The sequence below is a fragment of the Puma concolor genome, chromosome E4, assembly GCF_028749965.1.
Source record: "Puma concolor isolate L17-30 chromosome E4, mPumCon1.1.hap2, whole genome shotgun sequence".
In the NCBI taxonomy this organism is placed as follows: domain Eukaryota; kingdom Metazoa; phylum Chordata; class Mammalia; order Carnivora; family Felidae; genus Puma; species Puma concolor.
The window spans coordinates 48,710,744-48,727,367 of record NC_141683.1 but is presented as its reverse complement, the minus strand read 5'-3'; the positions used below and the strand labels follow the sequence as shown (position 1 = coordinate 48,727,367).

The following is a 16,624-nucleotide window of genomic DNA, read 5'->3' as shown; positions in this document are numbered from 1 at the left end:
CTCCCCTTTCCTCTCTTTGCCCATTCCCCACCGCCCTTTCTGGCAACCATCATTTTGTATGCTGCATTTATGCTTCCGTTTCTGCTTTTTGTTCACTTAGTCATGTGTTTTCTTTCTGCATTTCACATATAAGTGAAATCATATGGCATTTGTATGTCTGACTTATTTCACTTAGTATAACATCTTCTGGGTCCATCCATGTTGTCACAAATAGCAAGATTTCATTCTTTTTCTATGGCTGAGTAATAATATACTACATGTTCTTTATTCATGCATCTACCAACAGACACTTGGGTTTCTTCCGTATCTTGACGAGTGTAAGAAATGCTGCATTAAATATAGGAGTGCATACATCTTTTCCAGTTAGTGTTTTTATTTTCTTTGGGTAAATACTGGATCATATGGCCTTTTTATCTTTAATATTTTAAGGAATCTCCATACTGGTTCCCACAGTGGCTGCACCAATTTTGTTCCCACCAACAGTGCATGAGAGTTCCTTTTTCTCCACATCCTAACATTTCTTTTTGATTCTACCATTCTGATAGGTATAAGGTGATATCTCATTGTGGTTTTGATTTGCATTTTACTGATGATTAGACACGTTTAGCATCTTTTCATGTATCTGTTGGCCATCTGTATGTCTTTTTTGGCAAAAATGTCTATTCAGGTCCTCTGCCCATTTTTAAATCAGATTTTTTTTAGTGTTGAGTTGTATGAATTCTTTATATATTTTTGATATTAACCCTTTATTGGATATATAACGTGCAAATGTCTTCTCCTATTTAGTATATTGCCTTTTCATTTGTTGATGGTTTCTTTCACTGTGAAAAAGCTTTTCATTTTTGTGTAGTCCCAATAATTTGTTGTTTTTCTTTTCTTTCTTTTTTTTTTTTGTTTTTTTTGTTTTGCTTTTGTTTCCCTTACCTGAGAAGACATATCTACAAAAATGTTGCCAAGACTGATGTCAAACAGATTAGTGCCTGTGTTCATTTCTAGGATTTTATGGTTTCAGGTCTCACAGTTAGGTCTTTAATTCACTTTCAGTTTATTTTTAGGTATGGTGTAAGAAAGCAGTCCAGTTTAATTATTTTGCATGTTGCTGTCCTGTTTTTCCAGCACCATTTATTGAAGAGACTGTCTTTTCCCCATTTTATATTCTTATCTCCTTTGTCATAAATTGACCATATAAATGTGGGTTTATTTCTTGGCTCTCTGTTCTGTTTCATTGATATATGTGTCTGTTTTTGTGCCAGTAACATACTGTTTTGACTACTACAGCTTTGTAGGAGGTCTTGACATCTGGGATTGTGATATCCATTTTTTTCTTCTTTTTCAATATTATTTTGGCTATTCAAGGTTTTTTGTGGCTTCATACAAATTTTAGGATTATTCTAGTTCTGTGAAAAAATGTTTGTATTTAATGATCCTTTTAATGTATTGTTAATATTTTGTTGAGTATTTTTTGTGTCTGTTCATCAGGGATATTGGTCTGTAGTTTTCTTTTTTTGTAGTGTCTTTGTCTGGTTTTGGTATCAGGGTAATGCTGGTCTTATAGAATGAATTTGGAAGATTTTCTTTCCTTTTATGTGTTTTTGAACACTTTGAGAAGAATAGTTATTAAATCTTCTTTAAGTGTTTGGTAGAATTCACTTGAAGCCACCTGGTAATGGACTTTGGTGATAGTTTTTCAATTACTGATTCAATTTCATTACTAGTAATTGATCTATTCAGATTTTTTGTTTCTTTCTGATTCAATTTTAGAAGCTCGTATGTTTCCAGGAATATTCAGTTCTTCTATGTTGTCCAATTTGTTGGCATGTAATTTTTATAGCAATCTCTTATAATCCTTTGTATTTCTGTGGTGTTGGTTACTACTACTTCATTTCTGATTTTATTTTTTTCACCTTTTTTTTGATGAGTCTGGCTAAAGGTTTATCAATTCTATCTTTTCAAAGAATCAGCTGTTTTCATTGATCTTTTAAAAATTGTTTTTCTAGTCTATTTCATTTATTTTGCTCTGATCTGTATTATCTCCTTCCTTCTACTAACCTTAGGATTTGTTTGTTCTTTTTCTAGTTCCTTTAGGTATAAGGTTACATGGTTTATTTGGGATTTTTCTTGTTTCTTGAGGTGGGACTGTATCCTTTTATAAGTATACTTTGCTCTTAAAATTGCTTTTGCAGTGTTCCAAAGATTTTGAACTGTTGTTTTCATTTTCATTTATTTCCATGTATTTATTTCCTCTTTTAATGTTTTCATTGACCCCTTGGTCATTTAGTAGCATACTGTTTCCACATATTTGTGTTTTTTTCATTTTTTTTCCTTGTGATTGATTTCAAGTTTCATACTCTTGTGGTCAGAAAAGATGTGTGATATAATTTCAGTCTTCTTAAATGTATTGAGATTTGTTTTGTGGTCTAATATGTGATCTCTCCTGGAGGATGTTCCATGTGCACTGGAAAAGAATGTGTATTCTACTGCTTTAGGATAAAATGTTTTGTCTATCTCTTAAAGTCAATCTGGTCTAATGTGTCACTCAAAGACACTGTTTCTCATTGATTTCTGCCTGGACAGTATATCCATTGATGTAATTGGGATGATAACGTCCCCTAATATTTTGTATTACTACCAATTTCTCCCTTTATGTCTCTTAATATTTACTCTATTTAGGTACTCCAATGTTGAGTGCATATTTACAATTATTATATTTTCTTGTTGGATTGATCACTTATTATGTAATGCCCTTCTTTGTCTCTTGTTTCAGTCTTTGTTTTAAAGTGTATTTTGTCTGGTATAAGTATTGCTACTTTGGTTTTTTGGGTTTTTTCCCTTTCATTTGCATGAAATATCTTTTTCCATCCTCTTACTTTCACTGTGTAGGTGTCTTAGGTCTGATGGAGTCTCTTGTAGGCATCAGATAGGTGAGACTTGATTGTTACCCCCCCCTCCATCACCCTATGTCTTTTGATTTGAGCATTTAGACTATTAACATTTAAAGTCATTATTGATAGATATGTACTTACTGCTATCGTGTTGTTTTCTGGCTTCTTTTGTGTGTGTGTGTGTGTGTAGATCTGTATTCCTTTCTTTTATTGCTCTTTCCTTGTGATTAATTTCTGTAGTGTCCTGTTTGGTTTTCTTTCTCATTTTTTTGTGTATCTATTAGAAGTTTGGAGTTTGTGGTTACTGTGAGATTTATATATAACATTCTAACTTTATAGCAGTCTATATTAAATTGATGGTCACTTAAGTTTGAACACATTCTAAAAGAACATTTTTACTACCCTTCCATGTTTTTTGTATATGTGGTCATATTTTACATAATTTTACTCATAATTTTCTTCTAATTATGGCCTTTTCTTTTTTCCTTAAAGAACTCCTTTAACTTTTGCTTGTCTGGGAAACTCTACCTCTCTACTTCTGAATGGTAACTTCGCTGGGTGTTCTTGGTTGTAGATTTGTTTCTTCCAGCTCTTTGAATATATATGCCACCCCCTTCTGGCCTGCAAAGTTTCTTCTGAAAACAATCAGCTGGACAGCCTTATAGGGTTTCCCTTGAACATAACTTTTTGCTTCTCACTGCTTTTAAAATTCTTTATCTTTGGGGCGCCTGGGTGGCGCAGTCGGTTAAGCGTCCGACTTCAACCAGGTCACGATCTCGCGGTCCGGGAGTTCGAGCCCCGCGTCGGGCTCTGGGCTGATGGCTCGGAGCCTGGAGCCTGTTTCTGATTCTGTGTCTCCCTCTCTCTCTGCCCCTTCCCTGTTCATGCTCTGTCTCTCTCTGTCCCAAAAATAAATAAACGTTGAAAAAAAAAATTTTAAAAAAAAAATTAAAAAAAAAAAAATAAAAAAAAAAAAAATAAAATTCTTTATCTTTAACCTTTGACTTTTTTTTAATTGGGCAAAGAACTTTATTAACCTTGTTTCAAACTTTATTTCCAGGCTTCTTCAGCTTAATTAGCTGCAAAGAATGAATTGTGTGTAAGTCAAAACCGAACAGAGCTGCAATGTCCAAGGGGCTTGGGTTTAAAAATATTAGCTATCTATATTAATTTTATCAGAGCCATAAACAAAATTTTAAAAAGCAGTCATAATACAAAATAGCAGCTCCCAGTCATTCCAAGTTTTATTTTCTTCAGAAGTTGACTCAATTCAGTTTGCTTCATTCTTGGAAGATTCATCAAAATTCTCCATAAGATCTGGAACTTCATCATCATCATCCTCTCCTGTAGCAAGTGGCCCTTTTCTAGCTACACGTTGTTTGCACAGCACTTCAGCCAGTCTTCTTAGACTAGTTAGACTGTCCACGCCAAGTTGGTTTAAGATACTGGGTAGCATTTCTGTCAGCTGCTCTGTCTCAGCGTGGCCTGTAATTGTGAAAGTGCCAGGGCTGCCTGAACTTCGGGTTGTTAAAGTAGATCACTGCTCCTTGGTTTGTGAACACATTCAATTCTTCAATACCAGAGATATTGTTTACCCCTAACTTCTTTAAGGAAAACTGAAGTTGTTTTCTTTTTGTATCATCTGCTGTAGCCATTCTATGAACCACCTTCTTCTTTCAGTGAGCAGCTCCCTTTCCACCAATGCACACTTTGCTTGCAGTTTGGCGACTTTCTCCTGGTTCATGATAGTTTCTTTCATCTTGCTGGAGTGGAAATAGGACCCAGGGTTGGCACTCAGGGGTCTTGGGTGGACCAGTTGAGATCAGGTACACACAGGGACACAAGATGGCCTAACTTTTGACATTTTAATTATTATGTATGTTGGTGTGGAGGCTCTTGAATTCATCTTGTTTAGAACTCTGTTCTTCCTGAATCTGGATGTGTTTTCTTCTTCAAATTTGGGAAGTTTTCAGCTATTATTTCTTTTTTTTTTTTTTTTTTTTTTTAATTTTTTTTTTTCAACGTTTATTTATTTTTGGGACAGAGACAGACAGAGCATGAACGGGGGAGGAGCAGAGAGAGAGGGAGACACAGAATCAGAAACAGGCTCCAGGCTCTGAGCCATCAGCCCAGAGCCCGACGCGGGGCTCGAACTCACGGACCGCGAGATCGTGACCTGGCTGAAGTCGGACGCTTAACCGACTGCGCCACCCAGGCGCCCCTCAGCTATTATTTCTTCAAATACATTTTCTGCCTCTTTTTCTCTCTTCTCTGTCCGGGACCCCTATAATGCACATGTTTGTTTACTTGATGTTGTCCAAGAGATCCTTTATCCTCATTAAAAAAAAAAATTTTTTTTTTTCCTTTTTACTGTTCAGCTTAGGAGTTTTCATTACTCTGACTTCAGATCACTGGTTCATTATTCTGCATCTGCTAATGTACTGTTGATTCCCTCTAGAGTACTTTTATTTCAGTTATCGTGGTCTTCAACTCTGATTAGTTCCTTTATGTTTTCCATCTTTTTGTTGAAGCTCTTACTCAGTTCTTCCATTCTTTTCTCCAGTCCAGTGAGCATCTTTATAACATAAGCTTATAATATAGCATCTTATATTATAATATAAGCTTCTTTATAATCTCCAGCTTTATAATCTCCAGCTTTATAATCTTTATAATACAAAGCTTATAATATAAGCATCTTTATAATCTCCAGTCCAGTGAGACTTTAAATGTCTTCTCAGGCATGTTGCTTATCTCCATTTCATTTAGTTTTATTTCTGAGGCTTTGTCTTGTTCTTTCATTTGGAGCACATTCTTCTATCCCTTCATTTTGCTGGACTTTCTGTGTTTGCTTCTTTGAATTAGATGGAACAGCTACTTCTCTTAAACTTGAGAAAGTGGTCTTGTGTATGGTCAACCCCTATGTAGATTATGTGTGCCTGGTGACTTTGGCTGGTTGGCTGGAACAGTGGCTGGTATGGGGGTCCTGGGGTATACCATCCTGGGCCTGTCCTGGTGGGATGGCCACAGCTGATGTGGGCATGAGATTGGTGGTCCCAGGGTTCTCTGTGCAGAGGGTGCCCTGGAAGGATGGATAAAGTTGAAATGGGTGCAAGCTGGGGTGTCCTGGGGTGCTCAGCAAAAGGGGTGCCCTGGTGGGGCAGCGGAAGCAGAGGCAGGCCTAAGCTGGGAGGTCCCAGAGTGCTCTGCACCAGGGGTGCCCTACAAGTCACCTGGAGCCAAAGTGGTATGGTTCTGGAGTGTTCTGGCATGCTTCACCTCTCTGTCACCTTGGTGACATGGCTGGAGCTGTAGTAAACACTGCCCAGGGCTAGGCTGGTGTGCACTGCACTGGGGACACTTTACTGAGATGACTGGGACAGGTGTGGGCTAGGGGCTCCAGGCCCATGAGGTGGTAGGCCAGCCGAGACACCTGGATGCTGCTTCCAGCCTTTCTACCAAGGTGGAGAAGGAACATAAATGGTGGTATTCGCCAGCCCCTCTGACCCAGAGTTCCAACCACTCTCTTTCCATCTGGCAGAGTTCTAGGGCTGGATCTTCTATATTCTAGCTGCTCTTGAAACCACAGATTTCTGTCAGTACCCAGGGGACCTGGGGCTGGTGTGTGGTAGGGGCCCAGGGTTCACTGAGGACATAGAAGGACAGCTATGGCTCTGGACGCTGCTTCCATCTGCGTTATCAGGGTGGCTGGGGAATGTAAACCAAGGTGCTCAGCAGCCTGTTGGACCCACAGAGTTCCAGAACACCCTTCATCACAGGGCAGGGTTCTAGGGCTAGTTCCTTTATATTCTAGTTGATCTTTTGAACTGCAGGTTTTTTTTGTTTTGTTTTGTTTTTTCTGTGCCCCAGGCAAACAGATCTGTTCATAATTCCTTGGGTTCTATTCCTCCTTGCTGCAATCTATAGCATCAAAGTGAGAGTTCCTTTCTTCCAGTGTCTCCATCTTTCCTGCCCTTCTCTCAGTCTTTGATTGTGCAGGAGCTTCTCAGCCCTCAGTTCTTCAGAGGGAATTACTCTAGAAATAGGTGTATATTTGGTGTGTCTGCGGAGGAGGTGAGTTCAGGATCTTACATCAGAATCTTAAACCAGAGCCTGTAAAATCACTAAAAAAATTTTTTTAATGTTTATTTTTTAGAGAGTGAGCGAGCACAACTAGGGGAAGAGCAGGGAGACAGAAAAGGAGAGACACAGAATGTGAAGCAGGCTCCAGACTCTGAGCTGTCAGCACAAAGCCAACACAGGGCTCAAACCCACGAACCTTGAGATCATGACCTGAACCAAAGTTGGACGCTTAACTGACTGAGACACCCAGGCGCCCCTAAAGAAATTCATTTTAATCTTAATCTACAATTCCTTTAAAGATTCCCTTTTCACAAACCTTTTATAACTTTCCTCTTTTATATTCAGATTTTTGTCCTAAGTTTTTCCTTTTTAAATAACCAGCCTCATGTTAGGACAAGATTACTTTCTTTTTCCAACCAAAAATGCATTTCCATTCCTCATACCTTCTTCTACCAAAAGCACACATTTTACTAGAGATGTTTCCCTTATTATTTTTTATATATACTCATGTATATTAGACTTCTTAACTCTTAGAAATTTAATTTCTAGTAAAATCTAGGTAGTGTGAATCTGTTACGCTGGCATTTTTTAGATTGGCAAATTTATGAATACATTTCTAGAAACATGTGCTTCTTTATAATACAATCTTTCAATGAAGCACAAAAATATTTAGTAACCGATCCAAATTTATCTTTAGTTTCTCTGTATTAAGGAAGGCAAAACTAAGTAAACCTATATTCAGTAATTAATATTTAATTTTATCTTATTTGGAAATGGTCTAGATATTCAATGAATTTAACTTAACTCATCCTGTAACAAAATTTTAGTTTCAGGTTATCAAAAACATTGGGCAACCATTGAAAAGTTTACCTAAAAGCTTTTTAACTTGACAGGTATTCAATTTACTTATTTTTAACAGTTATGCTTAGATCATCCACAAAAACTTCATGAGATTTCAGACAAAATTAACCATTCTCCCAAGCTATTTTGTTGTTGAAAAATTTTGCAGCCTATGTAATATGAAATTATTTAACTTTTAGTAACTGAGCAGAGTAGACGTTTTCACTAAAGGTCTATTTTAATTAACTTAAAAACCTTAAATTATTTGTAATGCCAAATATTTACCAGGTCATATGAACCTGAAATTTATTTGGATTAAGTTTGTATCTTATTTTGGAGAGTTTATGAATACTAAATTTATACAAATGCTTGTTAAATAGAGCTATTTTACAAATTGATTTTGGCAGTAACATCCAGGAACAAAAAAATATCCTACCTCTAAATGACATACACACATATACATATAGACAAATACATCTCAGAGCTTGGTTTTAAAACAATATAAAACTTACCAGTTTTTGAATCGTAGGGGGAATATTAATTTCCTCAGATGATTCAAGTCATTTGCTATTTTTGGAGAGGTCTTTTAAGACTGGTATTTGTCCCTGGAAGTAATCTTCTAGAAGCTGTGATCTATAGTTTGGGCAAGAGTACTAATTGCACTTTGTATTTTTAACAAGGCTTCTTTCCTTCCATTTTTTTCTTTTTCATTTTCAAGAGATTGTGGGCTGTTTTACACTTCAAAGACACAACGAAATCTGTAACTTTAAGGGACAGAGAAGAAATCTAAGTTTGTAAGTGCTTTAAGGACAGCTCAATTTTGTTCCAATATCCTGATCTTTTATAATATCTACAAGCATTTTGAGAGGAATAGGTCACTTTGGGGATTGGTAAAATAGGTGGGTTTTGACCTTTTTTCTAGATTTGCAGTTCTGGTTTTGTAGGGATTTGCAAGGCAAGAACTGTAATTACAATCTGAATATCAAGGGACTAACCCACCTTTCTAACTTCTGTCAGGGAGATTGAAAAGATTTATGCCTTTGTAAAGTCTGTGTACAGCATTTTGAATACACAGTTCTGCCTTGGCTTTGAATATTGGCCTTTAGCTGATGATTTGTAGGAGGGCATAGGAGAAATTTTCGTCATCTGTTTTCTCTGTGATGGGGTGCTGTGAATCATCATGAATCTTTCTAATTTTTCTCTAAATTTGGTAGCATCTTCTAAAAGATTTGCTGTCCAGGGGACACGAATTTCTTTTTAGTGGGGAGTTTAGGATATATGTGCAAAGGACAATGCATGAGAATGCCTGAAGCCAGGAGAGCCTGATTGCAGAGCCCTAAAAAGTAGAAGGAATTACAAGGACCACCTTCTGCTAAATTTACTTTCTGGTTTTCAGGATTTACATGAGTAATCTGTATAATTTGGCCTAAAGATTAGGCCAGAGTGCTCTCTGTAAATCCTGAAGGAAGAAGCAGTTGGAGGCCAGAGATTTTGAGAAGGAAACTTTACATTGAATGTAGATATTAAAATGAAAAATCAGAAATTAGACTTATTAAAGGAGTCCGTAAGACCAGCCATTCTATAAAGCTTTTTTTCTTTCTGTAAAGGATCCATCATCTGGCCATTGATGAATAGGATCTTCTTTTTTTTTTTTTTTTTTTTTTTAATTTTTTTTTTCAACGTTTTTATTTATTTTTGGGACAGAGAGAGACAGAGCATGAACAGGGGAGGGGCAGAGAGAGAGGGAGACACAGAATCGGAAACAGGCTCCAGGCTCCGAGCCATCAGCCCAGAGCCTGACGCCGGGCTCGAACTCACGGACCGCGAGATCGTGACCTGGCTGAAGTCGGACGCTTAACCGACTGCGCCACCCAGGCGCCCCTGAATAGGATCTTCTTAATCTTAATGATGACCCAGACCAATAAACATTTTTGTTAATGGAAAGACCCTGAGGCAACTTTCCAGTCTGAGATTATGGACACAGAGGTGCCCTTGGCCCTCATTATTGAAAAGTTTTTGCCCGAAAATAGTATAAGAAAACAAAGGCCTTCATTGTACCGGAGGTAAGACTGGTGTCATCAAGATAGTTTCTCTGGTCTCCTGTGAAAATATGACACCTCTCCAGTCACAGACATGCTAGTCCATGACACTGAACAGGCACTACTGGAATGGTACATTCCAGCACTAACATAACAAGCAACAAAGGCTGAGATGAAAAATGTGTTTTATGGGCTGGGACCCCTTATGAGAAACTCCCCTGAGAGCTGGAATGGCCAGAAAAAGAATGTTGCTTATAACTGCGTATCTTTAAACAGCCTATTTGGCCACCAAGGTGCACTCAGATAGTGCATCCTCTGGATGATGGAGACCAGAGGGAATATTCTCACCAGTCACAAAGCCAAGCTCTCAAGTATATAAAGACAGACAAAAGGAAAAGCCTTGTGGATTTTTTTTTTTTTTTTCATAGAGGACCCACAGCAAAGTTTGTCTAAACAGATGCTGGCTCAAACAGCAGGACCTATACCTGTAAGGACCTATACCTGCATTCTTTCCCTATAGTAATTCTTTTTCATGAAGCAAAAAAGCTATTCCATCTCTAGGAGGAGTTGAATTATTCCAACCAAGAGTAGTCCATCAAATTTACAAGAGTTGCTAAGTCCAAGGAACTGGTTACAAAAATATTTTCTTCTGCTAATCTAAATTTAGAGAAAAAGGACTCTCCCCACTCTTGCTCTGTCAGACACTGAAGGCAGAGAACCAGAAAGCTATTGTGGTAAAGATTCTTACCTTCTGCCAGCTGTTGATCAGATGTGTTGGCATCTCTCAGCTGCAGCAGCCTCAAAGCAAACAGTATCCAGTCTGGGAAATTTATCCCACCCCTACGCCAACTGATGGGGAAGAAAATTTTTTCTCTACCTTTAGTTGACATGAGAAGATTCACATGAGAAAAAAAGAAAAAAAAGTCAAATTATGTGTGCATAGAGGCCCTAAGAAATCAATGACGCAGGCATGTAGGTTTTACATGTTTTAGACAAAGAAATATAAATCTGTGAGGAATGGACAGGACAAACAAAACTTATGTTCAAGAGCTTCAATTAGTAAAGAACTCTAGACAAGATTTGGGCTGAGGTAATAAATTAGTAAAAGTGACACAGTTTGTTTATAGAGGGTTTTTCAGCCCTGAATTACCTTTTTTCTTTTTTTTTTTTTTTTAATTTTTTTTTCAACATTTATTTTTATTTTTGGGACAGAGAGAGACAGCATGAACGGGCGAGGGGCAGAGAGAGAGGGAGACACAGAATTTTGAAACAGGCTCCAGGCTCCGAGCCATCAGCCCAGAGCCCGACGCGGGGCTCGAACTCCCGGACCGCGAGATCGTGACCTGGCTGAAGTCGGACGCTTAACCGACTTCACCACCCGACTGTGCCACCCAGGCGCCCCTGAATTACCTTTTTTCTGATGAGAAGAATCTCTCTCCTCCTTCTGGTACAGGGAGGGTACCTTTCACACAGGAGATGTATTCATTGCTTTCAGGCGACAAAGGAAGGTCACTGGCCATTTTTAAAGTAACTTTAATTCAAAATCATTAATATCTCACTGTGGAAATTTTTGGGTGGCCTTCTCTGGGCCCCTCCACTGGTAAAGCTGGGACCTCATCAGGCAGCCAGACCGAATGGAGACTTGCCAGTTTAATGCTGCTGTCTCAGAAAAATTTTCAGGAGGAGGGTTCCCTCTGCCCTGGAGGCCATGTAGGTAGTTTGGGACAACCGGTACTACACATTCCTGAAGGTTCTAGGCTGCCCAAGACTGGAACTGCACAAGCACAGGCCACACAGGTCAGGGAAGCCAGGGACCTGTTAAAAGGCAAGTGTCAGGAGGCTGGGTCACAGGAATGGGCTGTAGGGGGTACCAGGCAACTGCCTAATTGCAAACACTAACCTACATGAATGTGCGTATTCCCCCCTGAAGACAGAGCTGGAGGAAACTGAACTGCCTTGCCAAGGTGTAGACGGGCTGACTGATGGGGTATCCTCCAACAAGAGACATCTGGGAGTCTTGATTACTGGATTTGTTCTAGAAAGTCAGTCTTGTTTCTTCCAGCGATGCCTTTAAGGGGGAATACGCACATTTGTGTAGGTTAGGGTTTAGAATTAGGCAGATGCCATGGATCCTCAAAAGCCCACTCTTGAGATCGGAACTCTCCCAACGTTATCCAGTTCCAGGTCCCTGGGTCCCCTGACCTGCATAGCTGGTGTTTGCTTAGTATGCAGCCTATTAGCCCACTGAGGGCAGCTGTGGCCCTCCAGGCCTGTGGAACTCAGGCCAGTTCCCAACCACCTACATAACCTCCAGGGCAAAGGGATCCCACCCTCAAAAATCTTCTGTGGCAACACCTTTAAACTGGTGACAGTCAGTACATATTTGACTGGCTGCTTGATGGGATCCTGGGCCGCTCCAACAATCAAGGCTCCCAGGTGTCTCTTACTGAAGGGTACCTCATCTAGTTTGCCCAGCCCCACCCTGGCAAGGCAGTCCGGTTTCTTTCAGTGATGTCATCTGGGGGAATATGCACGTTTGTGTAGGTTAGGGCTTGGAATGAAGCAGATGCCTTAGGTCTCCACGATCCTGTTCCTGTGCCACAGCCTCTCCCGTTCGTGCCCATTTCCAGGTTCCCAGCTTACCTGACCTGCGTGGCCTGGGTATTCGCAATTTACCCCCTTCAGGTTCCTTGAGGGATTCAGTTCCTTTAGACCCATGGAGCTTGGACCTTTCCCAAATAATGGCACAGTTTCTGCTATGTTGTGGGCCCACCATGAAAATCACCTGGAAGCAGCAGCCGGTGATTGGGAACAGTCCCCATTTGGGCTTGATGTCTAAGAGGTTTGGGACTTCTGCAACCTTAGACTGAAGGAACCTCTTATTAGATGATACCATGGCCAGCACTCCCAGACCTGCCCCGCCATTGCAGGCCATTAATTCAAGCTCTGCCTTCAGGGAGTGAATTAGGTTAGGTTTGCATATATACATATGTCTTTTCTTCAAGAGATTCTCTTGTGACCCAGCCTCTCAAGACCATGGCTATGTTTTAGGTCCCTGGCTACCCTAAACTGTGCAACACACTCATGTGCAGTTCATTTCCTTCAGCTGGCCTGAGACACCAGGAGCCCTCCAGGTGGTTGGAGCTGGGGCCTGTCAACAGCCACCTGCATAGCCTCCAGGGAGAAATAAATCCACGCCATGACCCTTCATGAATCTGAGGTGACAAATTTAAACTGGCAACATTCAATCCCCATAAACAGGTCCCAGGTTTACCTGTAATCAAGACTCCCAGGTATCTCTTAAAGCCAACCTTTTAGCTTCCAGCTTAAACCAGGGGCTTCTGTGGGAGCCCTCATTGTTGGAAAAGCCCAGGACCTGATCAGACAACCAGTCCAAATTGCGACAGACTGTTGCCAGTTTAAATCTACCACTTAATGTTCAAGGGGTGGGCTTGCTGCACTCTGAGGCCATTAAAGGGGTTGGGGGCCAGCCAGAGCTCCCTGGGCCTGAAGGCCAGGTGACAGAGTGGGGGGTTGTACAGGCACAGGCCGCACAGGTCAGGGTAGCCAGACACATAAAACAGGGCAATGTTGGATGAGGCTAGGTCATAGGAGGAGGGTTATGGGGGGGTACAAGACATCAACCCTAATGCATAAAGGCCTAACTATCCACAGTGGCATATTCTGCTTAAAGACAGAGCTGTGGATTTTTCAACTGACTTGCAGGGGAGGAGCTAAAAGCACATGACAGGGTATCCTCCATTTGGAGACACCTTGGGGTCCTGGTTCCTAGAGAAGCATGGGACCCCATCAGGCAACAAAAAAGACAATGGTAACTATGCCTCACTCATTCACCCTACAAAATTGCTCGAGATGATTTGAGTGATATTTAACTGCAAAGATCCCTGGAGACCTATAAAACTTAAACTCCAGGTGTTGGCCTGATCACCCATTTCAGTGAGTTCTAGCCTATATTGAAAAGAACTGAGGAAAACATTCCAGTGCTTTTATTAGGAGCATTGAGTAACAGATGTAGAGAGGAAAGTGTTGGCATAGAAAGTAATCCCCAGAGCAGGAAGAAACCAGTCCCTTTTCTCTTAAGGGCACTAATCCACACCCCAGGAAAAGGATTATTTTAACCCCTTTGACCCTGGTAAATTTAACTAAAAAGCCAGGCCTGTGAAAACAGACAAAACTAAAACAGATGAGAATATGGAACCAATCAGAGACACTGAAGAGCGAGCTTAGACAAGAAATGACAAACATTAGAATGGAATTCTAACAAATTGAAATGGACACAAGCTCAGCAGTTATTAGATTTATGGTCCAAAGAAAAACAAAACATGGTCCTTATTGGAACAGAGATTGTGCAACTTGGACTCATTACCACTGACGCTAAATTGAAACAACACCTTAGAGCATTTGGAGAAAATAATACTAATTTACAAAGATACTTAGGGAGCAGCAACCTAGAGATTAAAATGGCCTATACCTAATATACGTTCCCTAAAACATCTCTATGGAAAACAGCAGGGGAAACTATTAATAATAAAATGATGGCTATTAACTATGATTAATGATATGGGGCAGGTACCCTCACCATTACTTATGGAAGCAACAGAACAAATTTAAAAGGTCAGTCTAAAAGCTGCACCCTGCAGGACAGAGCAGGATTATTCACAGTCTTTGCAGGTGCCAGAAACACAGGACTGATTGGCTTGATAGGAACAACTGAGGAACTAAGTCAAGATAAAGACTATGGCTTACACACACACACACACACACACACACACAGACAAAACAGTCTGATACAATATATCAAATCAAAATAGACCATATAGATCTACAGTTATAAGGTCCTATTAGCCTCTGAAACCATTTAGACCACCACTCTTTAAAACAAGTTATAAAAATAGAAATCCAAATAGAAACCTCAAAAACTACATACAGTCTTAGAGAAATAGAAGCAACCAAACCTTTGAGTAAATAGACTTACAGAATATAAACCCACATTTGGAGGCACTAACCTATTTATTGTAAACACTAGCTCCTTTATGAAACCTAATCCCATTAATAAGCAAGCCAGGGATTGCCAAAGAGAGCAAAACCCTATCAGCAGTCTCTGTCTCTAGGCCTAAGCCAGAGGCAATTGCCCATAAGCTACACTGGCCATGTCAACCCTTTTGTAAATAAAAATAACTACAGTATGCCATTATGTTCTTAAAGTTTCCCAAGTAACATTGATACAAGGATATCCTACTAATTTAGAAAACTCTTTCGCAATAAAAAGGGACTATTAAAGAATTAGGAGGAAAATTAACCCCAGGGACATGGGTATCTATCTACATTCCTAGCAATGGAAGATAGATATAGGCCACCTCATTACAGCTAAATGCTGTATAGGCTGCAGTTTAGAAAACATTCTTGGATGAAATCTTGCCATTTTTGACTACGTGGATGGAACTAGAGGGTATCATGCTTAGCGAAATTAGAGAAAGACAAATATCATGATTTCACGCATATGGAGAATTTAAGATACAAACCAGATGAACATAAGGGAAGGGAAGCAAAAATAAAAACAGAGAGGGGGACAAAACATAAGAGACTCTTAAATATAGAGAACAAACTGAGGGTTGCTGAGGGATTGTGGGTGGGGAATGGGCTAAATGGGTGAGGGGCTTATGGGAGGACACTTGTTGGGATGAGCACTGGGCCCTATACATAGGGGATGAATCACTGGAATCTACTCTTGAAATCATTATACCATTATATGCTAACTTGGATGTAAATTAAAAAATAAATTAAAAAAACATTCTTGGAATGGATGATAGGACATACAAAAATCAAGGTAAACATTTAGGAACTCATAAATAAACAAATTACTGTGCCTACTCTTTTGCTATATATTAACCCAATCTGGCCCATTAAAAAGCCAGACATATCATATAGATTTACAGATTATAGGAATTTAAACAAACACTCTTCCCAAATCGAGGGAGCACTCTCATATATAGATGCTATCATAAATATCACCACTGGATCTGGAACTGATTACCTGGTGATAGATTTATCTGACATGTTTTTTGCTATTCTAATTGGTGAGGAAAGCCAACCCATGACTGCAGTCACATGGGAAGGCAGACAATACCAGTTTACTAGGGTATCACAGGATACCTTAACAGCTCAGTAAGAGCCCACAACCATCTAACACAAGACATTCAGGCCTTTGATGAAAACACAACACCTACAAACCAGCATTATTCATATTAATGACATCCTTATATGTGATAATTTGAAAGAACAGAAAGGGTAAAAAATAGAGTTAATTTAATTCCATCCATATGAATCCAAGTAATGACCAAGGATCCCAAGCTACAGTAAAATTTCTAGGCATGAGTAGGTCCCCTGAAGGCAGAAAAATATCAGACCCAGTCATAAAGAACATAGATTGCATACCAGCCAATTGAAAAGCTCAGCTGGGTACTCCATGAGGCCCTACAAAATACAGAGCCACTGACAAAAAACCAGTGAATTATACTTCACACAACAGCCTATTCTGGAATGGGTAAAGCAAACTCTGGACAAAGGGAAACTATTCCTGACCATAAACTCTTATCACAGAAATGGCATAGTTCTAGGCAGGACAAATGGATGGAGGACCAACCCTCTGCATAAGCTAAGCTAATCTCAGCAAAGCCAGTAGTGGTGCCAGATGTTCAAAGGGTGAGCCCATCTGAGCTCAGGTGATTGGGCAATCAGGAGCACTCTTGCCTATGGCTCAAC

At 39.8% G+C, this 16,624-nt stretch overlaps 1 long non-coding RNA gene and 1 pseudogene across 2 annotated transcripts in view; both read right to left on the bottom strand.

The window, feature by feature from the left end:
- The window catches only part of LOC147572650 (uncharacterized), a 55,410-nt gene that overhangs the window by 12,861 nt on the left and 25,925 nt on the right, over positions 1-16,624 (bottom strand). Inside the window, exons 6-8 of one of the 2 annotated variants that reach the window (XR_015246340.1) lie at positions 10,590-10,718; positions 8,315-8,566; positions 5,111-7,003 (exon numbers count right to left, since the gene is read on the bottom strand). This is a non-coding gene — a long non-coding RNA (uncharacterized LOC147572650). Of the gene's footprint in view, positions 1-5,110; positions 7,004-8,314; positions 8,567-10,589; positions 10,719-16,624 lie in introns of those variants that run through there. The other variant, XR_015246341.1, reaches the window with a different exon arrangement.
- On the bottom strand, positions 3,895-4,861 carry LOC112857791 (transcription factor BTF3 pseudogene; annotated as a pseudogene).